The sequence below is a fragment of the Aulonocara stuartgranti genome, assembly GCF_965226115.1.
Source record: "Aulonocara stuartgranti genome assembly, chromosome: 23".
Lineage (NCBI taxonomy): Eukaryota > Metazoa > Chordata > Actinopteri > Cichliformes > Cichlidae > Aulonocara > Aulonocara stuartgranti.
In genome coordinates, this window is record NC_138958.1 from 1256719 (window position 1) to 1278901 (window position 22183).

The 22183-nt window shown below is 44.7% G+C and overlaps 1 long non-coding RNA gene across 2 annotated transcripts; it reads right to left on the reverse strand.

The window, feature by feature from the left end:
• Positions 1 to 285: 285 nt before the first annotated feature.
• On the reverse strand, positions 286 to 16648 carry LOC309700649. 2 transcript variants are annotated; one of them, XR_014274709.1, is made up of 3 exons: positions 15390 to 16035; positions 688 to 3171; positions 286 to 582 (listed from the first exon to the last, which is right to left on the reverse strand). It is a non-coding gene; the product is annotated as an uncharacterized lncRNA (long non-coding RNA). The 2 variants fall into 2 exon arrangements; XR_014274708.1 differs by having other exon boundaries at positions 286 to 3171; positions 15390 to 16648.
• Positions 16649 to 22183: the final 5535 nt, after the last annotated feature.

Sequence of the window (22183 nt, forward strand, 5' to 3'; positions counted from 1 at the left end):
ACACAGGAGGCTGGAGCCAGAGGCATTATCACCGTGTTTGTGGTGTCGGTGCTTTGCTGTGCTGAAGCCCATACTGCACTTTTTATGCTTGTGTTATATTTGTACGTTACTCAGGACTAAGTAGCAGATATCCATGTGATGCTATCATCAGCTAATAACTTAAAAATTCGCCATCTTGCTAGAATTTGGTCACTTTTCTCTCTATAAAACCCAACGTGGTTAAAATGCTCAGAAGCATCAGCGTGACTATGATATCTTTCATATTCACAGTCATTCAGAAATAACTTTGATCCAAACATTGTGCGTCTTTTTTATTTTCTTTGTTTTAAAAACTCTGTAATTATCTTCCATTAACCTCTTCTTGTCATCCGTTAGGCTTAGGTCTCGCCTCGTCTCCTTCCCGATTGCCGCTATTGTCTTCGTCTTTGTTCTTTCCTGCTGCAACATGCTTTTTGTACCCGGGGATAAGCGATGTTATCTTTTGACACTGAATAGAAATAAAGCAATGCCAGAATTCTTTCTCAGGCTCATTTAAACTTTATTGCATTCAGTCAGTGCTGGGTTTGTGCTGGAACGAAACACCTGCAACATCAGAATAAATCATGCATTAAATGAACATGCTGACATTTAGAAGAATGCACTTCATGCACCATTTCTACTCAACACTTTGTTCAATTGAACACTTACACAAATCATAGCCAACTTGTCAGTGGTACCACCTGGCTGAAACAATGCCCTGAAGTCGGCATCACCGATAGAGAGAAACCCCTCTCTAACCTTTTCACTGGGTAATCTCCTCCAGGTCTGAATGGAACATTTATCTGCAGAAATTTCAAGTAATGGAAACATAATTTTATGGCGGCAGCCAGGATCAGTGGAGGTGCCGGATAAGAGCAAATTCATCACGCTTACTGATGAGCTTCCACTTTCCTCTGGATATGAAATTTTCAAGCACTTTTCCTTTTGTGGCTCCAAGTTGCACACACTCCCATTCGCTCACAATGTGGGGCTGCTGGTTGAAATCCATTACACAGACATAGCAGACATTTCACTGGGATTAGCTCACAATGAGCCCTAGTCTCAGTCTGGCCTTTGATGGCACAGACAGAGAGACGACACAGGTGAAGCTCGAGGGGCGTGTCTGCAGGCGTCTCAGGAGGAGAATGCAGGAGAAAGATGAAGGTTGAACAGAACAACAGGATTGGGTTCATTAGCATGTACGAGTATTCACAAACACCAACCCATCGGCTCATGAAACATTTACACGTCGACGAAGGAAAGCACAGTCGTCTAAGTCGGGACGCACTTCCACGGAGACGTCAAGCTTCAGTCTGACAGGTTTGGGGACTCTGGTTTGGATTTCATCACCGCCTTTGACTCGAGGCGAGCATCACGTCAGTTTGACACAGCAACCAGCAACAGCTGAATCTCGGTCTCGCTGCTGTCGCTCGAAGCTGTCGCATGTCTGTAGGCTCCACTCCTGTTCCTGCTGAACTGAGCCAGTTTTCAGGTATAACACTGATACCAGTTCAGTAGGCACAGGAGGGCAAAGCCCAGAAACAACTGAGTGCTGCAGCTTATTTTTGCTCACATCATAGCAGCACGCAGAGTTAGAACAGCAGCACCAAGTTCGGGGTGAATTACGCAGCAATAGGCAAATTTACTGCAGTCACGCAGCTCACAGTGAGCAGCAGGAGAATTTGTGATCACTTAAGACACTTTTATTTCAGGAAAAAAGGGTTTTACTTCTTAGTTTGCACTGGTGTTAATTTGCTAAAAATCCACCCAAGAAAAATTAAGCGACAGCTCAGACCAACATGAAATCAATCAGCTAGTTTATCGTAGGAAAAGCTGGGAGACTTTCAGCTAAGGGTGATAAAGTGTGGGAAGGTTAGTGCTAAACACTGGCACTGACGTCCTAAGCTACCTCAGTCGGACGTGAAGTGGCACGCCCAGGTACAGTTGACATTTAGCACCACATTCCTAATCCAGATGCAATCTGAGGCATTTGCAAGAACACATTAAACCTGGGTCACATGGCCTCGCTCAAACAATTTCAAATATATTTGGCATGCACCATGATTCTTGCCAGATGTTAGAGGTAAGAAGACAGTTGTTGCTGCAGGCAAATGAAGAAACAGTACAGCTTGTCTCACCTCTGGACCATATTGCACAAGCACGCTGCCTTTGGTCCACAGAAGCAGGTGAGCCCACATTAGAGCCGTGAGCCGAGCTTCTCCCTTTCCCACCTAATCTCTCCCCCCTTCTCCTCCCTCCTTCTTTCCTCATATCCGAGATCATCAGGTTCTTTCCATTCAGCGGAACAAATCCCCCAACGTCGAATCCACTATTTCACCTCAGGCACTGAACTTAGCCACTGTGAACAACACATAGCAGGGATCAATGCTCACCAATTAGCTAAGCTCTGTGCCTTTAGCAAGTGGGTGGCAGGCTTTCGAGGGACCAGAGCCTCACGCAGACCTTTACGTGACTGCTCACCGGTAAAGTTGGTGGCTTTAGCGCCTGCGGTGCTTCGGATGTTGAGGTTCGCTTTTGTGTTTCGGAGCGTGCTGCCGGTGTAGGATCAGGGCCGCTTCCCTGTGTGTTTAAATCTAAAATCCGAGAGCTGAAACGTGAGCTGACTCCAAAAGTTAGTTCTATCACGTAAAGCTGCACGGCCCTCACGTGCATTTACATCAACTTCCTGTCGTATTTGAAAGACGAGACGTGTGAAGAGTTTGAATTTCAGACAGCTGCACGTTTAACGGCAGCCTCGTGAGCGTTTCGACACTTTCTGTGCTATGTCACAGCTCTCCTTGTGAGAAGTCTGCTGAGAGTTGATCGCCGTATCTAACTTCACCCATATTTGACTCCATAGCAACATCCAGCATCAGAAATCAACTGAATCCAATCAGAGCAGCTAGGACGGCTACACAAAAGCAACCCGCGATGGAAACAGTGCGGTGGGTCACCAGCTGAGCTGTGAGGGAGTGGAAATCCCTGGCAATGTGATTTTTGTTTCTCTTTGTGCATCAAATCACGGTGCCAGGAACCCTCCCCACCACAGCCGAGATAGAGAGGCTGCATCCGCCCTCCCCTGCCCTTTGTAAGGTTACGTCCTCGTGGGCTCCAGATGCCTTTTTCCCACAGCAGCTGTGAAGCACCTGTGACCTAAAAGAAAGGTGGAGAAAGGGAAAAAGAAGATTTGAGATACTCCTGGGGAATAAAAGCTGTATATCAGAGCTTGAACTGATCTGATAATCTGTGATTCGCTTCATCTCGCTTTTGTAACCCTGGAGTGACAGATGATGCAGCTTATCTGTGACAAAGAAATAAAGATTACATTTGCAGGGTGAGAGGAATGACTCTGCAGACTTTCTGCTGCACAGATCAGCAGGAAGCAGCAGATGTGGAGACTAGTCGGAACATGCAGAGCCAGCTACCTGGTCAGTTTGTTTAAAGGAACTGGAGGGCAAAAATAAAACATCGCTTGTTTGAAATGGCAAAGGCAGCGCAGAGCGTTTGGTCCTCCTGGAGTCAGTATACACACCGTGAAATGTCAGCTCAGGATAACAGGCACCAGAAGGAAATCTGCTCCTTTTTAAACAGAACAACAACAAGTACAGCAAAGGGACTCGGTTCTGCTTTGTGTCCAATTAAACTGGAGGGTTTGGTCCCCCCCCCCCCCCCCCCAAGTGCAGATCACGAGACACAGGAGAAGAAAAAAGTTTTTTGTCTTGTTTTTTTAACATTTTTTTTATTATTCTTGCAAAATGATAACGTCACCATGTATTATTATCCTTTGTTGTTCTTGTTTATGCTGTTTTTCAGGGAAAATTCCAGGCCCACCCTGGTGGGGAAGAAATAATGACAGGATTGTTGAGCAGCACTGAGGGGGAGGTTAGGGCAGAGTCTCAACAGTTTCGCCTTTATTGCTTTTCGTACGTCGCCGCCGTCTCCTCTCCCTCAGTTTTAGAGCCGAAACCATGGAGACTTTTCTCCATCATGCTAATCCAGATCAGATGAGCGATATAACCCAATTGTCTCATGCTCATTCCCTTTGTTAGCTGGATGAGAAGCTTGAAGCCACTCCTCGTGTCTGATCGTTAACTCTCAGGCTAAAGAAAGCAGCGAGTTCACGGAGAGGCATTTCTAAGCCTCGCTGATTAACGTGTTATGGCTGGTTTGTTAAATCTCACTTTTACGGTCAGACTACATCTTGGCAACTTCTTGGAGTACCTGGTGGGTGAAAGGGTGAGCCACAAAAAGAAAAATAGTCCAACACAGGTACATAAAAGACACTTGCTGTGCCTCAAATTGTGTACCATTATGTGCGCACACTGCAAGCACAGCTGCACAAAGGTCACCACAAGAACCTGTGTGGTTTACCCGTAACGATCCAAAGCCTGAGTGTGGAACAGTGCACACTTCACACCTTCAACAGTTGCCGTCCAATTAATTTTCTCAGGGAGAAAATTCTTGGAAATTTCTCCCTCACAGTAGGCGGACTGTTGAGGGACTGCTGGGTTTTTTAAACGCAGGTTTTCTTTTACCCAGTGATGACAAATGATGATAGCACCACGCCAACCACTTTCTCCCACCACAGGGACACGACACGATAGGTTAACGCAGCTGATGAAAAGAGATTGTTTAACCAGGAGTTTCACTTCCTGGTTAAATGGATGTTTAAGTAAAAGCAGGTAAGCAGAACTCGAATGTGTAATGGAGACAAAAAGCTGAAGAAGTAAGAAACAGAGTAAAACTTACCAATAAAGTGACTGATCAGACCAAAAGAGACACGCGGGGGAAAGAAACACTAACAAATTAAGTAATTCGTTACTCTGAAATAACTAAATAAACAAGTGATGAGTCAAAAGAAATAAAAAAGTAAATCATTACAGTCTCTAATTCTTCCTGCACTCAAAAGTGGAACATGTTTTACTCAATCCTGCTAGGCAACCCACCCAAACCCCAACCGCCTCCGGTAAACCAAGAAAAAAGTGTTACCAAAGTTACCAATCAAGGTGCTTTCAACTAATAAACACAAGTATGTTAAATGAAATCACATGCCACTGGTGCATGAGGTTACTGTTTGTTTGGCATGGAGTATGGAGACAAACTGTTCTGTGTAGAGGAGGCGGGGTCAGACACTCAGCAAGCTCTAAATCTTTGCAAAACACCCGGAGTCAGATGCTGCAATCGCCGTTTAGATAAGGGCACAAGCTGCAGTGTTTGATTGGAGATGATGATAACCTGCACTGCTGAGTACACATTGTGTAATATAAGTCTCAGTATGAAACACAATGAAAGCAGAATGAGAGACAGAGCCTCGGACACTTTCTCTACATTTAAGATCAGGCACGCCATCACAGGCTCAGGCTGCGGAGTGATTCCCATGATGCACTGCGTTTCTTCACTCTGCGTTCATACGTCACCACTGTATTTAATCAGTAATAATTATTCAACTTTACCCGAAACTGGTCGCAGCAGATGGCCCCGCCCCTCCCTGAGCCTGGTTTTGCTGGAGGTTTCTTCCTGTTAAAAGGGAGTTTTTCCTTCCCACTGTCGCCAAAGTGCTGCTCATAGGAGGAGGGTGTGATTGTTGGGGTTTCTTCCTGATATTGTAGGCTCTTTATGTTAGAATATAAAGCACCTTCAGGTGAGTTTTGTGAGTTTGTGCTACATAAATAAATAAATGATGAGCCCACAGGCAGGGCTGGACTGGGACAAAAGATCAGCCCGAGCATTTTGACTAGTGACCGGCCCACCATGGTATTAAAGCCATAAAGCCTTTATAATAAACTTAAACCTACACCATCCTCCCTATTCTGGTATTCTAAACAGTACTTAGCAAAACTATAAAACAACCTAATTTATAATTACATATACCTCACTAATAGGGTTGCCAACTCCCAGCAAAAAAAGAAAAGAAAAAAAATAGGGAACCACTCCCCCACCTCTGCCTTGAGATGCTTAACTGACAAAAATGTTTTTAATTTAACGCACTTATAAAACAAATGCAAAGAAATCGATTATTTTTCTCCAGCAATTAAATAGATTCAACATCTTTCTTCAGCAGAATCGCAGCCTGCACAGATGGTACGTTCCCAAAGGAAAGAATACTATAACTTACTAGGATATATACTAGACTTAATATTTACTGAATACACTCGGTAAATTTTTCATTTTACATCAGATAAAAACTTTGTTTGTAAGATTCAGATAATTATTTAACAAAAGCTAGACATTTTAAATGAGAATAAGAAAGTATTTCTTTGTGCCCCCCTCTCCCTGTTAATGCCCTACCTGCCCCCCCTGGCAACACTTTGCTAGACCCGCCCCTGCACAGTTACCAGCTGTCAGCTGCTTAAAAAAGGATCCTGGTGTTATTTGTCTCTCAGAAACAGTTCATAACTTCAACTCATTCATGTCACCTAAAAGGTAAACCTGTTTCTCCATCACCTGTTCAGCTCTGATGATCCAGTAAGGACATCTCCTGGTTTCATCTTCATGTTTCCCTCTCACCACATATCCAAACCGACATCATGACCAGCAGCTTTACAGCTGTGGCTCCAGCAAACATCAGCTGATACTAGAAATTAATATTAAATAAATTCTAACAACAGCTGATCAAACGTGCTGCTGTTGTTTAGCGCGACATCAGCTGGTTTCTTCTTTCTGGCGCAGAGAGAAAAGCCGATCAGCTGATCATTAATCAGTTTCATGATTGAATTTCACCTCAACTTTAAAGTTCGACCTCCTCGGCTGTAATTGGTCCAGCCCAGAGTCGACCATGACCAACTGGCCAATCCACCACCGTTCATTTATACCGTTAAAAAAAAGAAAAGAAATAAAACACCATCGGCCCATAAAAACGAAAAATCACGAGCGGCCGCCCGATGACCAGTCCAGCCCTGCACAGGTCACTTGGGAATGCCACGTTTCATGGGAACCGTTTTGAACTTTAAAACATGAATGTAGTTTTTTAGCACTTTGTACTTGTTTTAATGGCTCAGCCTAACCAGAGGTTAAAAATATCTGCGCCACAAGTCTCAGAATGACCCCACGGCTAACAAAAGACATTACAGGACCCCAAAGGCCTCTGTACACATTTTTAAAAATGGCCTGCGGAGCCCGAGTACACGCTGTGCAGCTAATGAAGGCGTGTCGAATCCTTCCAGACAGAGAAATATGTCTGCCCTGTCAGGCAGAGTTAACACTCTGCCCCTCCCTGCTAAGGAATCATGAATAAATATGTTTGTCGAGCTTGTGAGACGTTGAACATAAAGTTGTGCTTCACTGAACAGTAAAGTGGAATGAGGGATTGTCTTTCTGCACGTGCGTGCGCGCGCGCCGTTCATTTGCATGCATGAGCTGCAGCGCGTCTGTGTGTGTCTGCGTGCATCTGTGTGTGTCTGTGTGAGAGAAAAGGAGAAAACAGTGAGTGCGAGTGAATGAAGGGAGTGGTCACGTCCTCTAACAAATGTGAGTCACGGTTTGTTTGCAGGGTGTGAAGCTCGAGTTGTGAGAATAGCTGTCGACGTTACTGTCAGCTTTAAATTACTGGTGATATATTTTCTGACAAGCGGGCCGAATCACAGGGTGGCACGCGGAAGTTAGACGCGATAATGGTGAAAATAAAATGTCACCTCAAAAATAATCATTAGAAGGTGCTCAAAAACAGCTGCTTTCCATCGTCGTTGTTGTGTAAATGTGATGCCTCCACGTTGTGTGAGTGTCCACAAACATAATTCACAGCCTCAAGGAGCTTCTCGTTGTGCGTGAGGCTGGAGGTGTGAACCAGTCACCGCATTTAGAAAGCGCAAAGTGTGCACTCTCAGCCGAACAAACTGACCTCATTCACGCAGTTTAGACGATCTGCTTGTTGGGCGAAAGGCTGAAGGAGGCAACGCTGAGCTCGAGAGCCAGGTGAGGACACACACACACACAACCCCGTTCAGCTATCTTAGTGAGGACCTTCATTGACATAATGCTTTCCCTAACCCTACCCTAACCATTAAAAATGAATGCCTAACCATAACCATAACCAAATTGTAACCCTGACACTAAAACCAGATTTTGAGCCTCAAAAAGGCCTTTAAATGTCTCCAAATTTGTGAGGACCAGGTTGTGTGTCCTCACAAGTGACTGTTGGTCCTCACAAAGATAGCTAGACAGGAACACACACACACTTTATCTATAACATGCAGACATGAAAAAATCCACAGCATCTGCTAAAAACAATCACTTTGTTGGGTAATTCTACTCTGTCGGTTGGCTTTGTTTTTGCAGGGGAGATGTCGTGATGCATGTGGTGACCAAAGGTGTAAGTTTCACACGTGAACGCTGAGCTGACGTCACCCAGCATCTCACACGCTGGTGCCGCTGTCATCTGTCAGCCTTCTCTTATAAAACGCAGACAAAGTGCTGAGAGCGAAACATGGAAACAAGAAAGAAAGAATCGTGTGAGAAAGTGCAGCGTTGGATATCGCTGTTTCTTTCAGCATAGTGGTGACTTTATTTATAATTAGACTTACATTTGCCCCTTTATTAGAAACGTTCTTCAGGTCCATATCGACATGGTTTGAAAAAGATTTCTTGATTCCATGTTTTGAATCTCTAATTCAACCACTTCTCTATTGAGATCTGGTGAATGTGGAGGGCGTTAGCGTGCACTGAACTCATGTCCTGTTCATGAATCCAGGTTAAAATGACCTGAGCCTTGTGAAAAGGCATGTTGTCCAGTAGAAGAAGGGATAAAGATGGTCAGCAACAATACTCAGGAAGGCTCCGGCATTTAAACAATGCTCACTTTTCACCATGAGACTCGAACTGCTGGAAAAAAGTTTTTAAAAGTGCCTGAAAATATCCCAGTGTGGTCTTCTGCTGCTGTAGCCCATCTGCTTCATGGCAGGACGTGTTTTGCGTTCAGTAATACTCTTCTTCGTGTCTTGGTTGTCACTTGTGGTTATTTGAGTTACTGTCGCCTTTCTTTGGCCTTGAAGCAGTCTGGACATTCTTCTGTCTCTGACTCCAGGAAGGTCTTTTTACCCAGAGAGCTACGACCGTCCTCCATGAACCCTCCAGACCTTAGTTTGGGGAAATCGCAGCAGCTCATCAAACACTCAAACCAGCCCGTCTGACACCAACGACTGTGCCACGTTCCAAGTCACTTTTTTCCCTCATTCTGAAGCTCAGTCTACAAATTCCTGAGCTGCTGCCGTGTGATTGGCTGATTAGATATTTCTTAACAAGCAGCTGAACAGCTTTAAATTTTGACTGTCTGTCATTTCATTTTGCAAACAGCTTCAAACTGCCAGTTTCCTTATCGTGTAACCACTCGGTCACAAGTAGCATCTGCAACAATCCAGCACCATGTGGTGGACGACCAAGCAAATAAAATGCTGGACAGAAGGCCAGTAACTGACATTTTCTGAAAAGACTGCCTGCATGATCACCTTTACCGAGTACTCGGTGACTTCATTCTTCCTCTTAGAGCTTTTTTAATTCAGCCACACAACATGAACTGAATGGGGTCGTTTTAGACCAGTCATGCAGTCGTGCACTTACAGTTTCTCCCAGGACTCTTCAATCTGTGCTCTCTACAGATTAACTAACCTTTGCATAAGTGTTGAAGGCATATTTTAGCAGCCCATCTGCAGACATGCTTCCCAAGCATTGCTCAGGCTCTAATGGCTGCGGTGTGTTGGGATGCTTCATGTTACAAAGCTTTCTCTATACAAGCAAATAAAACAGATTGCATTAGAAACGTTTTGGTTTATGGATGCCATATAGTCAGGCTCAAGCTCCACCCTTGCTCTTTTTGATGCAGCAGTCTATAATATGACAGTTGTCTCCACTAAGCTATGATTAAAGTGCGTGCTGTGTGCCCCCCCCCCATCTAAAACTTGTGCAACTTTACAGAACTGACGACCACACCGAGCTCACTCAGTCACGGATTTCAGCTTCTTTTTTCGTTTCCTCACACGACTTCACGTGTGAGCAACCAAGAGAAACGCTGCCATTGTCTTCAAGGAGCGACTTGACCTAAATATGTATCACTGTCAGCATATTGAAACGATGCCGCTGCTCCCGCCTTTCGACAACATTGAGACGAAGCTTTTCACCCTCTCCTTTCAAGTGTCGCTGTTTGGAACAAATACTTGTAATCTGACATGTTACACTTCCTTTCAAGTATGCCTCTGCTTTAGAGGTGTCGGTAACTTTCCTCGTTTTACTCAGGAACTGGTCAACGTCGCTGAGCAAAGCAGCTTCGGGCTGTGAAATCTTTCCAAAGGTTTTTTCCCGTCTTTAAAAGAAACGGTGTCGTTTTTTGTGTACAAACAAGAGCCACATCCTGTGAACGCCTCTGAGGAAAGATCGCTGTTATTCTTGCGTTTCAACACCTATCGCAACTTGTCCTTCTCAGTAACCGCTGGCTTTTAGTCTCCACCACCATTATCTCCAACCCCTTTTTACATATAGGACACAGCTGACAGGTAACCCCCCCTCCGAGCTCAACCAATCTATCGTCTGTAGGTAACTAAAGACCCCACGGGCATTAAAAAGTCATTACCAGTGTTCGTTGGGTCTGGGCTTCATTATTTAGCTCATTAGATCACTCATTCTCAATAAACCAGCCCTCACATGTGACTGATGAAAGGAGCAGACATCAAGCTGGAGCTTTTTCACATGTCCCATTAACAATAATCCACTTTGCATAGCGTTAATGCAATTTGGCAGAGATGTAATTTCATGCAAAATCAATCACTACCGACATTTTCTTGGAAAAGCAACAAAAAAGGACAGAGACTAAACAGATTTGGGAGTTATACGTTAAAAAGTACCTGGTGCTAAAGCACATGAGTGCTGTCTTTAAAGAGGAGCTCACTCACCTCATAAGAACACAGCAGAAATGAAAAAGACAAAAGATCTGGTCCTCTGCTCTGAAAGGAACATGATCGATTATAATGCATGAACGGAAATGGCACGGCTGCATTAAAGCCTCTCTGAATCTGATAGTAGTAGCTATTTCAGCTATTAGCTAATAGCTGTGGCTGCACTGATAACATTTTGACTGGAAGGGAAAGACTCTCAGCAAGAACCTGAGAGGAGCTGAAGCCTGGGGGAGGCATCGGTGCAAACTGAGACAAAAAATGACGCACAAATGATGGCACAGTGTGGTGCTCGAGGAAGAAGAGAGGCCAGGTGACGCAGCACTCGGGGAGATAAACGCAGACATGGTGACATTAGATTGCCGGGTTCGTCTGAGGACGGCGGGATTTATCATCGCTGCAATTAATAAAGCTAACTCTAATAAAGCCTCTTACTGCTCCGAGCTAAACCACTCACTATTTTAATTTGTGCCACACCCTAGAAGTGGTCTCGCTGTACTTTTAGACAGCTCGAAGAATAAAATCCTGACCTAGCTGCTTGTGCGACTGCGAAGGAGGCTTGGGAGCGAGCCCCGACTGACTACTGAGATGCATCCGTCAGCATGGCGTGTGAGAAGGCCAGGAGGAGTTGGCGTGTTTGGATTGTGACCTCTGTAACCGACAAGCTCCCTCCCACTCCAAGCATGCGATCCCTCCACAAACCGAGGCCTGTTTTTCCACCACACATGGCTTCAATTGAAGGCTACTGCTGCCGCTGCTGCTGCGCCTGCAGCTCTGAAAAAAAAACAGCAGCAGCAGCAGCCAGGCATAGCACAACAAAACTGATTATGAAATCAGTGACCAGCAAACAAATGGAGCTGGCGCTGTCGCCAAGTCGTTGGGCAGAAGAGGAAATGGCTGAATTGATATTTTGAAAAGTCTTTGTCAGTTTGTGCACAAGCTTTTAAGCACGCGTGTGCGCGCTGATGTATCCGTGCCGATGTGTGCGCTTGTGTGCAAACAGGCCTGCATTTAAAGTCTCGCTCCAGCGCCAACAAGGCAAGCTGTTTACTACTTGGTTGGTCATAAAATGTAAATATGCATCAGTCGGAGCGCTATCAAAGGCTCCTTCATTTGGTTCCTGGCTAAGATGGCTTTGGATGTGCGCTGTAATTGCCTCGGTTCAGACAGAAATTCTCTGTGGTGGCGAACGGCTGCGCTGAAAGAGCTGAGGGAAACCATGCTGTCCTGTACGTTCTAAAATTCTGCAGTTGATCTGAGGGGAAGCAGCGGGCACACAAAGTGCAGGGAAACCATCAGAGAAGAGAGAAGGACCATGTGGCTGCACACACGGACACACACACATGTGCACAACAAACTACTGTGGAATCACACCAGAGTGCATTTGCAGGGGAAAACACACCACACGCACACACGCGTGTTCCCACTCCCACACAGACTCTATCAAACGACAACAAAATTAGCAGCTGAGCCCAAATAACAAACATCTGCTCATTGTTCAGGAGACAACGCCCATGTCAACATCTGCCTCGAGCAGGAATCTGAGCTGTTCGGCCTTTTTCGAGTTACAGCGTCGCCGTCTAAGACCTCAAAGGCAAGTCTGGCTACCAAGCGGCCACCTTTGTAACACCCCTGGGGAGTTACCAGCTAACCAGGCCAGGCCGATGTTCAAGTAAAGAGCAGGAACAACGGTAAAGCTGCATGCATAACACACACACAGACGCTTGTTTGAATGTAATAAAAATGGTTAAAAGGTCGGTGACTTGGCCTAATATAAGGTTATACAACGTTTAGCCTAGTTTTTGATGATTCACAGCAATAACTTCATTTTATGGCTCAATCCCAACAATCATCTCTGACGCGTCTCTGCGTCATCCCATCAGAGCACTTTAACAAATACTAATTCATGCTATGGATACATTAAGCCAAGAGTTGTCATTCAAGGCAATCGGACGGCGTTTACTTGATGCTTCTAGTGAAATATTTGGAACAATACAGCATAGAAATATGGTCCAAATGTTGCCAGGAGCCGTGGATCATTCAGACTTCTCTGTCCTTATTCTGGCAATGAGTCACAAACCGCGCTCAGAGGCAGAGACGAGAGGATAATGCGCTGATTGCATTTTTGTAAAAATCTCAGTCCCGATTATTTTGCATGTAATTTCAGTTCAAGTAGTTTCTCCTAATTTCCTGCTGCTCAAACGTTAAGTGAGCACTCACACATCTGCTCACACATCTGACTCCGATGAATGAAAATATTTACTGACACGTTTGTCTGTGGAGATGAAAGTCAGGTAATGAGTTTGAAGGCCGGATTTAAAATCACACACATACAAATTATATGTATAGTATACAAACAGCTGTTAAAGGTGGCTGCTCAGAGTAAACATGGCCTAACATCACAAAGAGGCGATAACCTCAATATGGTAATCTCAGGGCACAGCTATGGCAGTGACGACAGAAGCCCCACCCCTTTATTGTTCACGATCTTTTGTTTCTGAGGTGCAACCAATCAGAAGAAAGTTGGCATAAAAGGAGGGCGGGTCTTAGAAAAAGAGGAGCTGAAACCTGTTTGAGTCGACAGACTTTACAAAAAAAGGACGCAAGAAGGAGAGGGCTGAAAAGTGAAGCCAAGGTGGGAACTGAGCGACCGCGTCGGTTTCAAAAAGCGTATAAAAGTCTGCAGACTTCAACTTTCCTGCTGGGTTTATGAGCTCAGTCGCTCATTTTGGGCAGAATGAATAAAACGTTGAGGTCATTTGGTCAGTTTTAGTCCTGCTTTAGAAAGTTTTATTCAGGGAACGTGCGCTGCCTTACAACGTCTGACTGACAAGTCATTAGCAAATGAGCGTGCGGTTTCATTGTCAGTCCCGCCCCTCGCTCGTCACATCTGGTTTCAAAACAACAAGATGATGATGATGGTGAAAACAATCTCAAGGCTCCAGAAACCAGCGGGTGACATCACGGTAGCTACGTCCATCTTTTCTAGCGGCTATGTCTGAGGAGGAGGAGGAACAGGGCCCAGAATAATCAGGATGACTCTGATGGTTTCCAAGAAATGATGAGCTGTGAATAAGAGCAGGTTCCCCTTTAAGTCCTTTAATTTAACCATGCGTCGCATGTAAAAATAAAACGTCTGCATCTTGATTGTGTCTGACCGGGTTTAGGTCACGCAGGCTTTAAGAGTTAACTCTTTTGCAACAACACAGCTGGCCTGATACATTTCCAACGTTTGGCTTTCATAAAGCAGATCGTGTTTCCGGGCGGAGGGGGTGAGAAATCTGTAATATCTGTAATATTTGGTGTGAGATCATTTTCCCAGACATTTCTATTTTTTAAGTGTTTTTTTTCTCCCAGATGTTCATTTATCCGGGTTGTTATATTCTGTTTCGTGCTGGGCAGGTGGCTCTGTGTTGCTCACTTGGTTTGGATAAATAGTCGCTGGTTTTATACTGGAGGGCTGATGAGAGCTGCGAGACTCAATTATACGCCTCAGCTGGGCAGGAAAACAAAACTAATGGCACAAAGTCACAAAAAGATGCTTACAGCTGCAGAGTCGGGTATTAATTCATGCTCCGATTAACGTTGCAAGTGCTCCATTAACTTTAAACTCTATTCATTTCTTTTCTATTAGCTCGATCAACCATAAAGAACTTAAGACAATATCGCACATATATACTGCAGAATTTAATTTAAATACTATACATTTCCATTTAAACAGCTTCTCTGAGCACGTTAGCCTTGCCCTTGTGTAACATGTCTCTTGCACATGGGAACAACTGACTGATTTAGCAGACCCAGATAAAGCCTTGGAGCAGGTTCAAATATTTGAACTATTTGTCCAAAAATGTTCTGTGCACTTGGCTTTAGGGATAGTTTATCAAATCAAACTCCTTCTCCAAATAGTGCTGAGATTATGGCGTTGTACAAAACCTCCCTCAGTCATGAGTTTTCTGAGAAAAAGTGCTGTTACAGCAGCCTGAAGTCATGCAGGTGTGTGTGTGTGTCTGCACGCAGGTATGTGTGAAATATCTGTTCTTCTCTTTGCAGGGATCAAAAATAAAACCCAGGTTTATTCAACTTTTATAAAAGCCTTTATTGATTTAGCATCATAAAATCCACAGTGTTGCGCTTTAAAGTAGCCTCGACTAAAGGGAGATGATAGTTTCCATTTAAGCCGAAACAAGCAGCCAGATTAAACCGCCCGTGTGAGATCTCTCCAGCTGAAAAACCAACTACTTGTTTGTCACACAGACAGATGCACCGTCTTCCCTAAAAGATCAAACCGTGGCAGGATAAACGCCGTAACATCACACCGATGGCTTTGATCAAACGTGTTATCTCGCGTTTGTGAAAAGTCAGCTGCCAAAGGAAGATGCATGGAAGGAAAAACACAAAGAGAGCACAACTAATATCATTTGGAAAAGGAGCACCGAAGTCACGGAAGGAAGACAAAAAGTGTGTGAGAGACAGAGAGGGGTGTTTGCCACTCACCATGCCCACAGGTCCGCTCTAGCTACATGGCAAGTCTGAGTCACCTCAGAGTTCAGATGAGGGTATGCACTAAGAGTTGACTCTTTGGGAAGGACCCCACTGACCGATTCCCCGGCTGACTAACTAACCCTCTGACTGGCTAATGACTGACTAGACAACTGCATCGCTGCCTGACCGACAGCCAGGCGGTGCCAGCGAGGTCCAGTCACTGCTCGGCGGTGAAATCCTCAGAGCTCGGCTCTCCCACTTGAGATCTCGCTCCCAAAGCTGTCCTGTCCTGTCATGTCCTCCTCTGTCCCCGAGCTCGATGGCCCAGCCAGGAGCAGCGAGAGTGGGGGAAATGAAGATCTCTCCTCGTTCCCACAGTCAGCCAGGAGAGGAGAGGAGATCGCTCTGTTCCCATAGAGGTCAGATGTGGAGTTAACACACCCGGCCAGCTGGTTGGTAACTGCTGCCTGCCTGCTACTGGAGTTGTCTCCCTCCCCCTCTCTCCCTCTGTCTCTCCTCCCTGCAAACCTGATAAATCACTCTGGAGACACAGCAAGAACAGCGAGCCACTCAGCCGCTCACACACACACACAGTCAGGAGTTACAGTAGAGAGAGACTTTCAACCATTGTCCCAGGAGATCCATATGAGAGTCTGGAGGCAGAGCTGCCAGATCTCCTCCTTCCTCCCCTCCCTCCCTGCCTCTCCTCTTACATTCCCCTCTCTAGTTTTTTTCTTTTTACAGCCTCCGCTGAGACGCTCTTATTGTGTGGCAATTGCATTAGCCTTTAGTGAGCGATGTATGGCTTTTAGTGTCTAATGCAATGTTGTGTCTCCCCTTCTTTATCTCTCTGCTTATCTTTCTCCCCCCTCTCTCTCCTTCTCCATCTCTCGCCCAAGTGTCTATCACTTTGACATGTACACGTATGCATAGACACCTCCTCTCCTTCCTTCTTTGCAGCCTTTCCTTCTTCCTCTGTGAGTTATCCCTTAAAGGGACACAGTCTTTCTTTCCTTCCTTTTTCCTCACACAGGTGCTTGGGTACTCTGAGGGAGTCCAGGTGCAGGATTATGTTTCTGGAAGCTGAGAGGCATCGATTCTGTTTCTCTGTTTGCCTTGCGATTGTCTCCAATGTTTACCCGCTATTACGGGACTAATGGTCTAATGTGCCTTTGCAGGAGATAAGTCTGTTGAATCAATGAAACAGCAATGGGCAGAAAAGCCATTTAACCACTTATGGTCGCACTTATTTTCACAAATTCTAAAGGAAAGATCAGATGAGTTGTTCCCACTCATTTCACTCGATAATGGGACTATGCTAAGTCATTTTATTTAAAAATGAAGTCAATTACTGTGCTTTGATGGCATGCGTACAGTCTACAGTGTGAAAATGTGAGTTCTTTAGACCACGTTTTTTAAAAAAATCCGTTATAGGCTGCTGCTTTGAAGCCAGATATGAAGATGCTTGAACGACAGGGTTTTGAGGCTTTGCAACTGAAATCAACTTGTTACACACACCTACACACCGGCCCAGCAACCACTGGTAGTGAGCAAGCGATGGGTTTGATGTCAGGCCTCTCCTCTTGCATACGGGACTATTTCTTCTCTTGGGAATGGACCAGTTCATGTGTAGGGCCTTGAGCACTCAAAGATCTTTATGTAGCACGTCTTATACATGCATTTAAATAAGCACTTTCTACGTCTAATTGCGCGCTCTGAACGAACGCAACTAAAACGAACCTTTGCTGCACATCCAGGGATCAAACCACCAAATTTCAGATTAGTGGCCACATCCACAGGAGATGCCAACTTGCCTGCTAACTGCTCTCTGAGCGAATCTGTGCAAAGTGTGACTTAGACAGTCCTTCCCTTAGCTTTTAAAGTAATGCTTGTTTACCGCTGTAGGCGATGCCTCCATAGTGTAGTGGTTCCTGGTTTGAGTCCAGCTGCTTAGATATTACCACATTATTACGCTCTTGTTTCCACCTTGTTACCCAACTATTACCCCTTTATTATCAAGCTGTAATAGAAAGTGCTACCAGAGAAAACAAAGCTTTTCATTGGTTGAGAGGGAAAGATTTAACAACTAGCCAACTCTAAACCAAAGTTTACTTTATCCACCTAAATCAATGTGTAATGTGCAATTAATCTCCGATTTTGTAACTTAGAATCATGGAAAAAATGAACGACCTCCACTTATAGTCCAGGCATCTCTGTGTCCAACCCAGTAAATCACTCTGTCAGCTCAGCCGGCGGAGGGTCGGCAGTGTTTCATCAGCAGGCACGATGCAGCAGTTTGGGACGTGGCCTTTCAGTCTGACACCGCAGAGTGACAGGAGGCCCTGCAGATCTTGTAAGTAGAAAGTCACGACTTTTATCCCCAAAACAGTGAGTCCAAAACAACTTTCCTGTCCTTATTGAAGTGTTTTTACAGCACAGTCACTGCCATAAAAAGTAGGTTTTGATAAAATAGTTCAACTTTGTTAAAACGTAGGATTTAATGCCACTGAGAAGAAGATATAAGGAACACGTTTTGTATAAAATGCAGCAAGGACATACTAATGATGCCCCTCCGAGCTGGAAGCAGCTTGCAGTGGCTCCAACTGCTCCCTGTGTAAATCTAAAATGATTAGAGGGCAGCAGCAAAGATTAGACAGTATTTCAGAGGGTATTACGTGTCCAGACATAACATTTATTAATTAAACTCTTGTGTTCCCTTTGAAGTTAGATAATATCTTACAGCAGCAGTTTGGAGGACGAGAACAGCCCCTGCAATGTTCTCCTGTTTCCTACAATAACTCACAATTTCATACTTTATCAGTGCAATCTGTCATTTCACTGCACAAAATTAGACTCCAGAGTTTGGGGGTTTTCAGTCCTCACTTTTCTAAGTGCTGACCTGATAGCAGAGGAGGATACTGGTGCACTCTGTTTCTCCAAATGGCGTTTTCTGCGACAGTCACTCAAAATTACATAAAGACATATTTTCTTATTTACCTCCAGCTGTACCTCGCTGTCCACACATTGTAGGTTTTATTTGCACAGGCGTCCACACAACAATTTGGTTTGTGGTTCGTAAAGCTGTTCGAGTGCGCGCCACCAATGTTCTGACTCAAGCTGTCACAGACTGACGTTTTTAGCCTTTATTGGGATACGACAGGAAAACTAGGAAGACACTCATGGAATTGCCTCAGGACACAATCAAACCTGTGCTTCTGGATCAGCGAACTATACCAGCACCTGGAGACTGACTGTTTAACAGGAGTCACATTATAAACCAGCGGGAACCCCCTTTTATCATTTTTCCTGTGCTTGGTGCAGGGTGATCCAGTAGGAGTCCCTCACCATCAGAAATAGACACGAGCAAAGGTTTGGCTGCTGTCGTTACTGTTGCAGAGCACGTAAGGACAGTCAACAGTAGTAATCAAGGAAATGTTGCAGTTGGTAGAGGATTACTTTTTGTTCTACGTTTAATTTTATGAAAGGTTGTATTAGTAACCAAACAATGCCATCCATCCATCTTCTGCCACTTATCCAGGTTGTGGGGAGAAGACTTCCTTCTTCTCAGCCACCTGCTTCAGCTCTTCCAGAGAAACATTAAGGTATTCCCAAGACAGTCGAGAGACCTAATCTCTCCACTGTATCCTGGGTCATCTTTGGGTGTCCTCCCAGCAAATCTTGCCCAAAACACCTCAAGTAGAAGGAATCCAGGACATGTTAGATGTCAAAATGATCTAAGTGAGAGCCCAGCCTTGGAAGGAAACATTCCCACTGCTTCTATCTCCCATCTCATTCTTTGTGTCACAGCCCATGGGGCCATAGGTGACAACAGGAATGTAGATTAACAGGTAAATCAAAAGCTCTCTCTTTACCTTAACAGACCGGTACAACAACTGAGGGCATCGCTCTAATCTGTCTGTCCATCTCCCCCTGCCCTCCTCCCTCACTCAGAAATAAGTACACCAGATACGTGAACTCCTTCACTTTGGGTTTTCTTTGTGAAACAATGAAAATGAGACAATCTCATAATTGAAGTATAGTCTGTATTTTATCTGTGAGCACCAGTGATTCGTTTTGTCATTCTGTGGCCTGCGACAGTCGATGCTGTAAATGGCTACTGCTCGCTGGCTTTGGGCACCCCGAGACAAGGCTGCTGAGCGATGATGGGAGGAACATGCTGAGCTGTTTTAATGTTTTTCTGGCTTTCAGTGCATCAGTGTTAGCTTCAGAGATACATTACTCTGAAGTGATTGGTGCCTATAAACAAGGGTTTAATTGACCTGCAGCACCACGAGGCGTCCTGAGGTGAGTCCTGCATTGATACAGCACTTTTCCATATTAATATTTGACCAGCTAGTAAGTAGTAGTAAGCTAGTAAGGGGCGAACGTGGCTCAAGAGTTGGGCAGCCACCTTGTACTTGGAAGGTTCCTGGTTCGAGCCCTGGCTTGGACAGTCTTGGTCGTTGTGTCCTTGGGCAAGACACTTCACCCGTTGCCTACTGGAGGTGGTTGTAGCTGCCATCACCAGTGTGTGAATGTGTGTGTGAATGGGTGGATGACTGGATGTGTAAAGCGCTTTGGGGTCCTTAGGGACTAGTAAAGCTATACAAATACAGGCCATTTACCATTTAACCACAGGGGGCCGCAGTGTTTAGCAGCTGGAACAAAGAGATTTTTCTCATGAGTTTGTGCTCTTGTTGTAAAGTCGTCATCTCTGTGTTTCCCTGTTAAACTACTTCCTGTTTTAATTTGGAGGTCCTTTGTCTCACTGTCAGGGATTGGTTTCACCCTGTTTCCTGTGTCTCATGGCACACACACACTGATTAGCCCTCAGTGTGTTTCTTACATGACATCACTTGATGTGCACATTGTCCACCACATGTTATACAAGCACTGGTTGCTACAGAAGTGGTTTTTCCCTGTAGTTGTTCATGTTTGTCTGCAAATCACTGTCTGGTTTGGGAGCTGTGCCATATCAGACCGCAAGACCCTACAGCGGATAGTGGGAACAGCAGAGAAGATCATCGGGGTCTCTCTACCCTCTATTGAGGACATCTACACCACACGCTGCATTCGCAAAGCCACCAGCATTGTGGCTGATCGGACACACCCCTCTCACACACTCTTTACACTCCTGCCATCTGGAAAAAGGTACCGAAGCATTCGGGCACGCACATCCAGACTGTGCAACAGCTTTTTTCCACAAGCCACCCGTCTCCTCAGCAAAAAGGGACTGACTGATAAACACGCACACACACACATACACTAACATTATCACTCAGCTTAACTCAACTACCTCAAAACATTGAGACTGGACTGACTAACCAACACAAAGCACAAACACACTGACCTACACCACCAAACCATCGCACACACCAACCTGTAAATGCTCTTTTGCACCATATTATTACTAGATATATTATATATATATTATTTTTTTTTTGCACTAACTTGTCTTGTAGCACCTTGGTTCCTGGAGGAACGTTGTTTCGCCTCACTGTGTATTTTTAAACTGTATATGGTTGAAGTGACAATAAAGTTGAACTTGAACTTGAACTTGAGCAACAGGAAAACATGAAGCTAATGGAGGTGGTTTGCATTCAGATGAAAGTTGCAGCATCTGCTGACCTGCCTGTTCTGTTTACCTTCTGTTGGACTTTTGCATTGTGGACGTTTCTCGGCCAAAATAAAGGCTTTCTCTGGGTTAACTCGGCCTGCCTGTCATTCTCTGCATTTGCTAACGAGGTCAGTATGTCAAGTCTGTAACTTAAAAAATACATCACTTTGTTCGCTGCCCTCATGTGACCGAAAATACCAACAAACATCTATTAGCAGTTTAACTTTCTGCTAAAATATCTGCATGCCAAGCTGCTTGACTTCATTCAAGCAGCTTGGCATTGAATGAATGCCAGTCACTTCCACCTCCATGGAATTGACTGAAACACCCAAATTCACGATTTGGATGGGTGAGTGACCTCTGGCAATAAAGTGCATGAGAGATGTTTGGGAATTGTGCTCACATGCTATTGTGACCCTCATCACACTGGTTCATTTTTTTTAGGTTGTCATTTAAGTCTAGTCCAGTAACACAGCCTTTCAGCCTTCAGATGATATTTTTCGTAAACAGGAAAACTTGATCATGGTTGTAGAAATATTTCAATTTAAGCATCATTATTACTATAATCGTGCCCTTTGACAGCTGGGAGAGCATCCAGCCCCCTGTGACCCTAAGATGGATAAGCATGTTTTTCTGTTTCCATCTTTCTGACAAAAGTATAGGAAGATCATTGCATCCTCATGCCTGCCTACAAATGTCTTGGCTCAGCTGATTTTCTTATTTGGAAACAGTCTTCAGTAAAAATCAGAGGGCACGTGGGCAGAGATTCAAGGAGCCGCCAACTGTGCTCTAGGACTGGCTGCGGTGACAAACTGCGGACAGCGTTTTCTTCAGATACTCAGAGGGAAGAAAACACTGGCTCAAAGAAAGTAAAAGTAAAACAAAATCTCTGTGTTGAGGTGAAGGCAAAAATGTACAAATGTTTATAAGACAAAGTCAAATAAAGCCTGACTGCAGTTTATTATCATCTAGCCTGAAAACTAGAAGCACTCATCGTGATTTCTGAGGAAAAAAGCTTCACTGGATGAAAGCAGACGTGGCACAAATACATGAAGCGATAACGTCTCTGCGTAAAACGACATGTTTCGGGGCACAAATGGATGCTCGTTACTCAAGCCAAGGTGCCGATGTCGTCTCTGTGTTTCATATTTTCCCACTGGACTTATTTGTTTGTTGAAACTGACGTGAA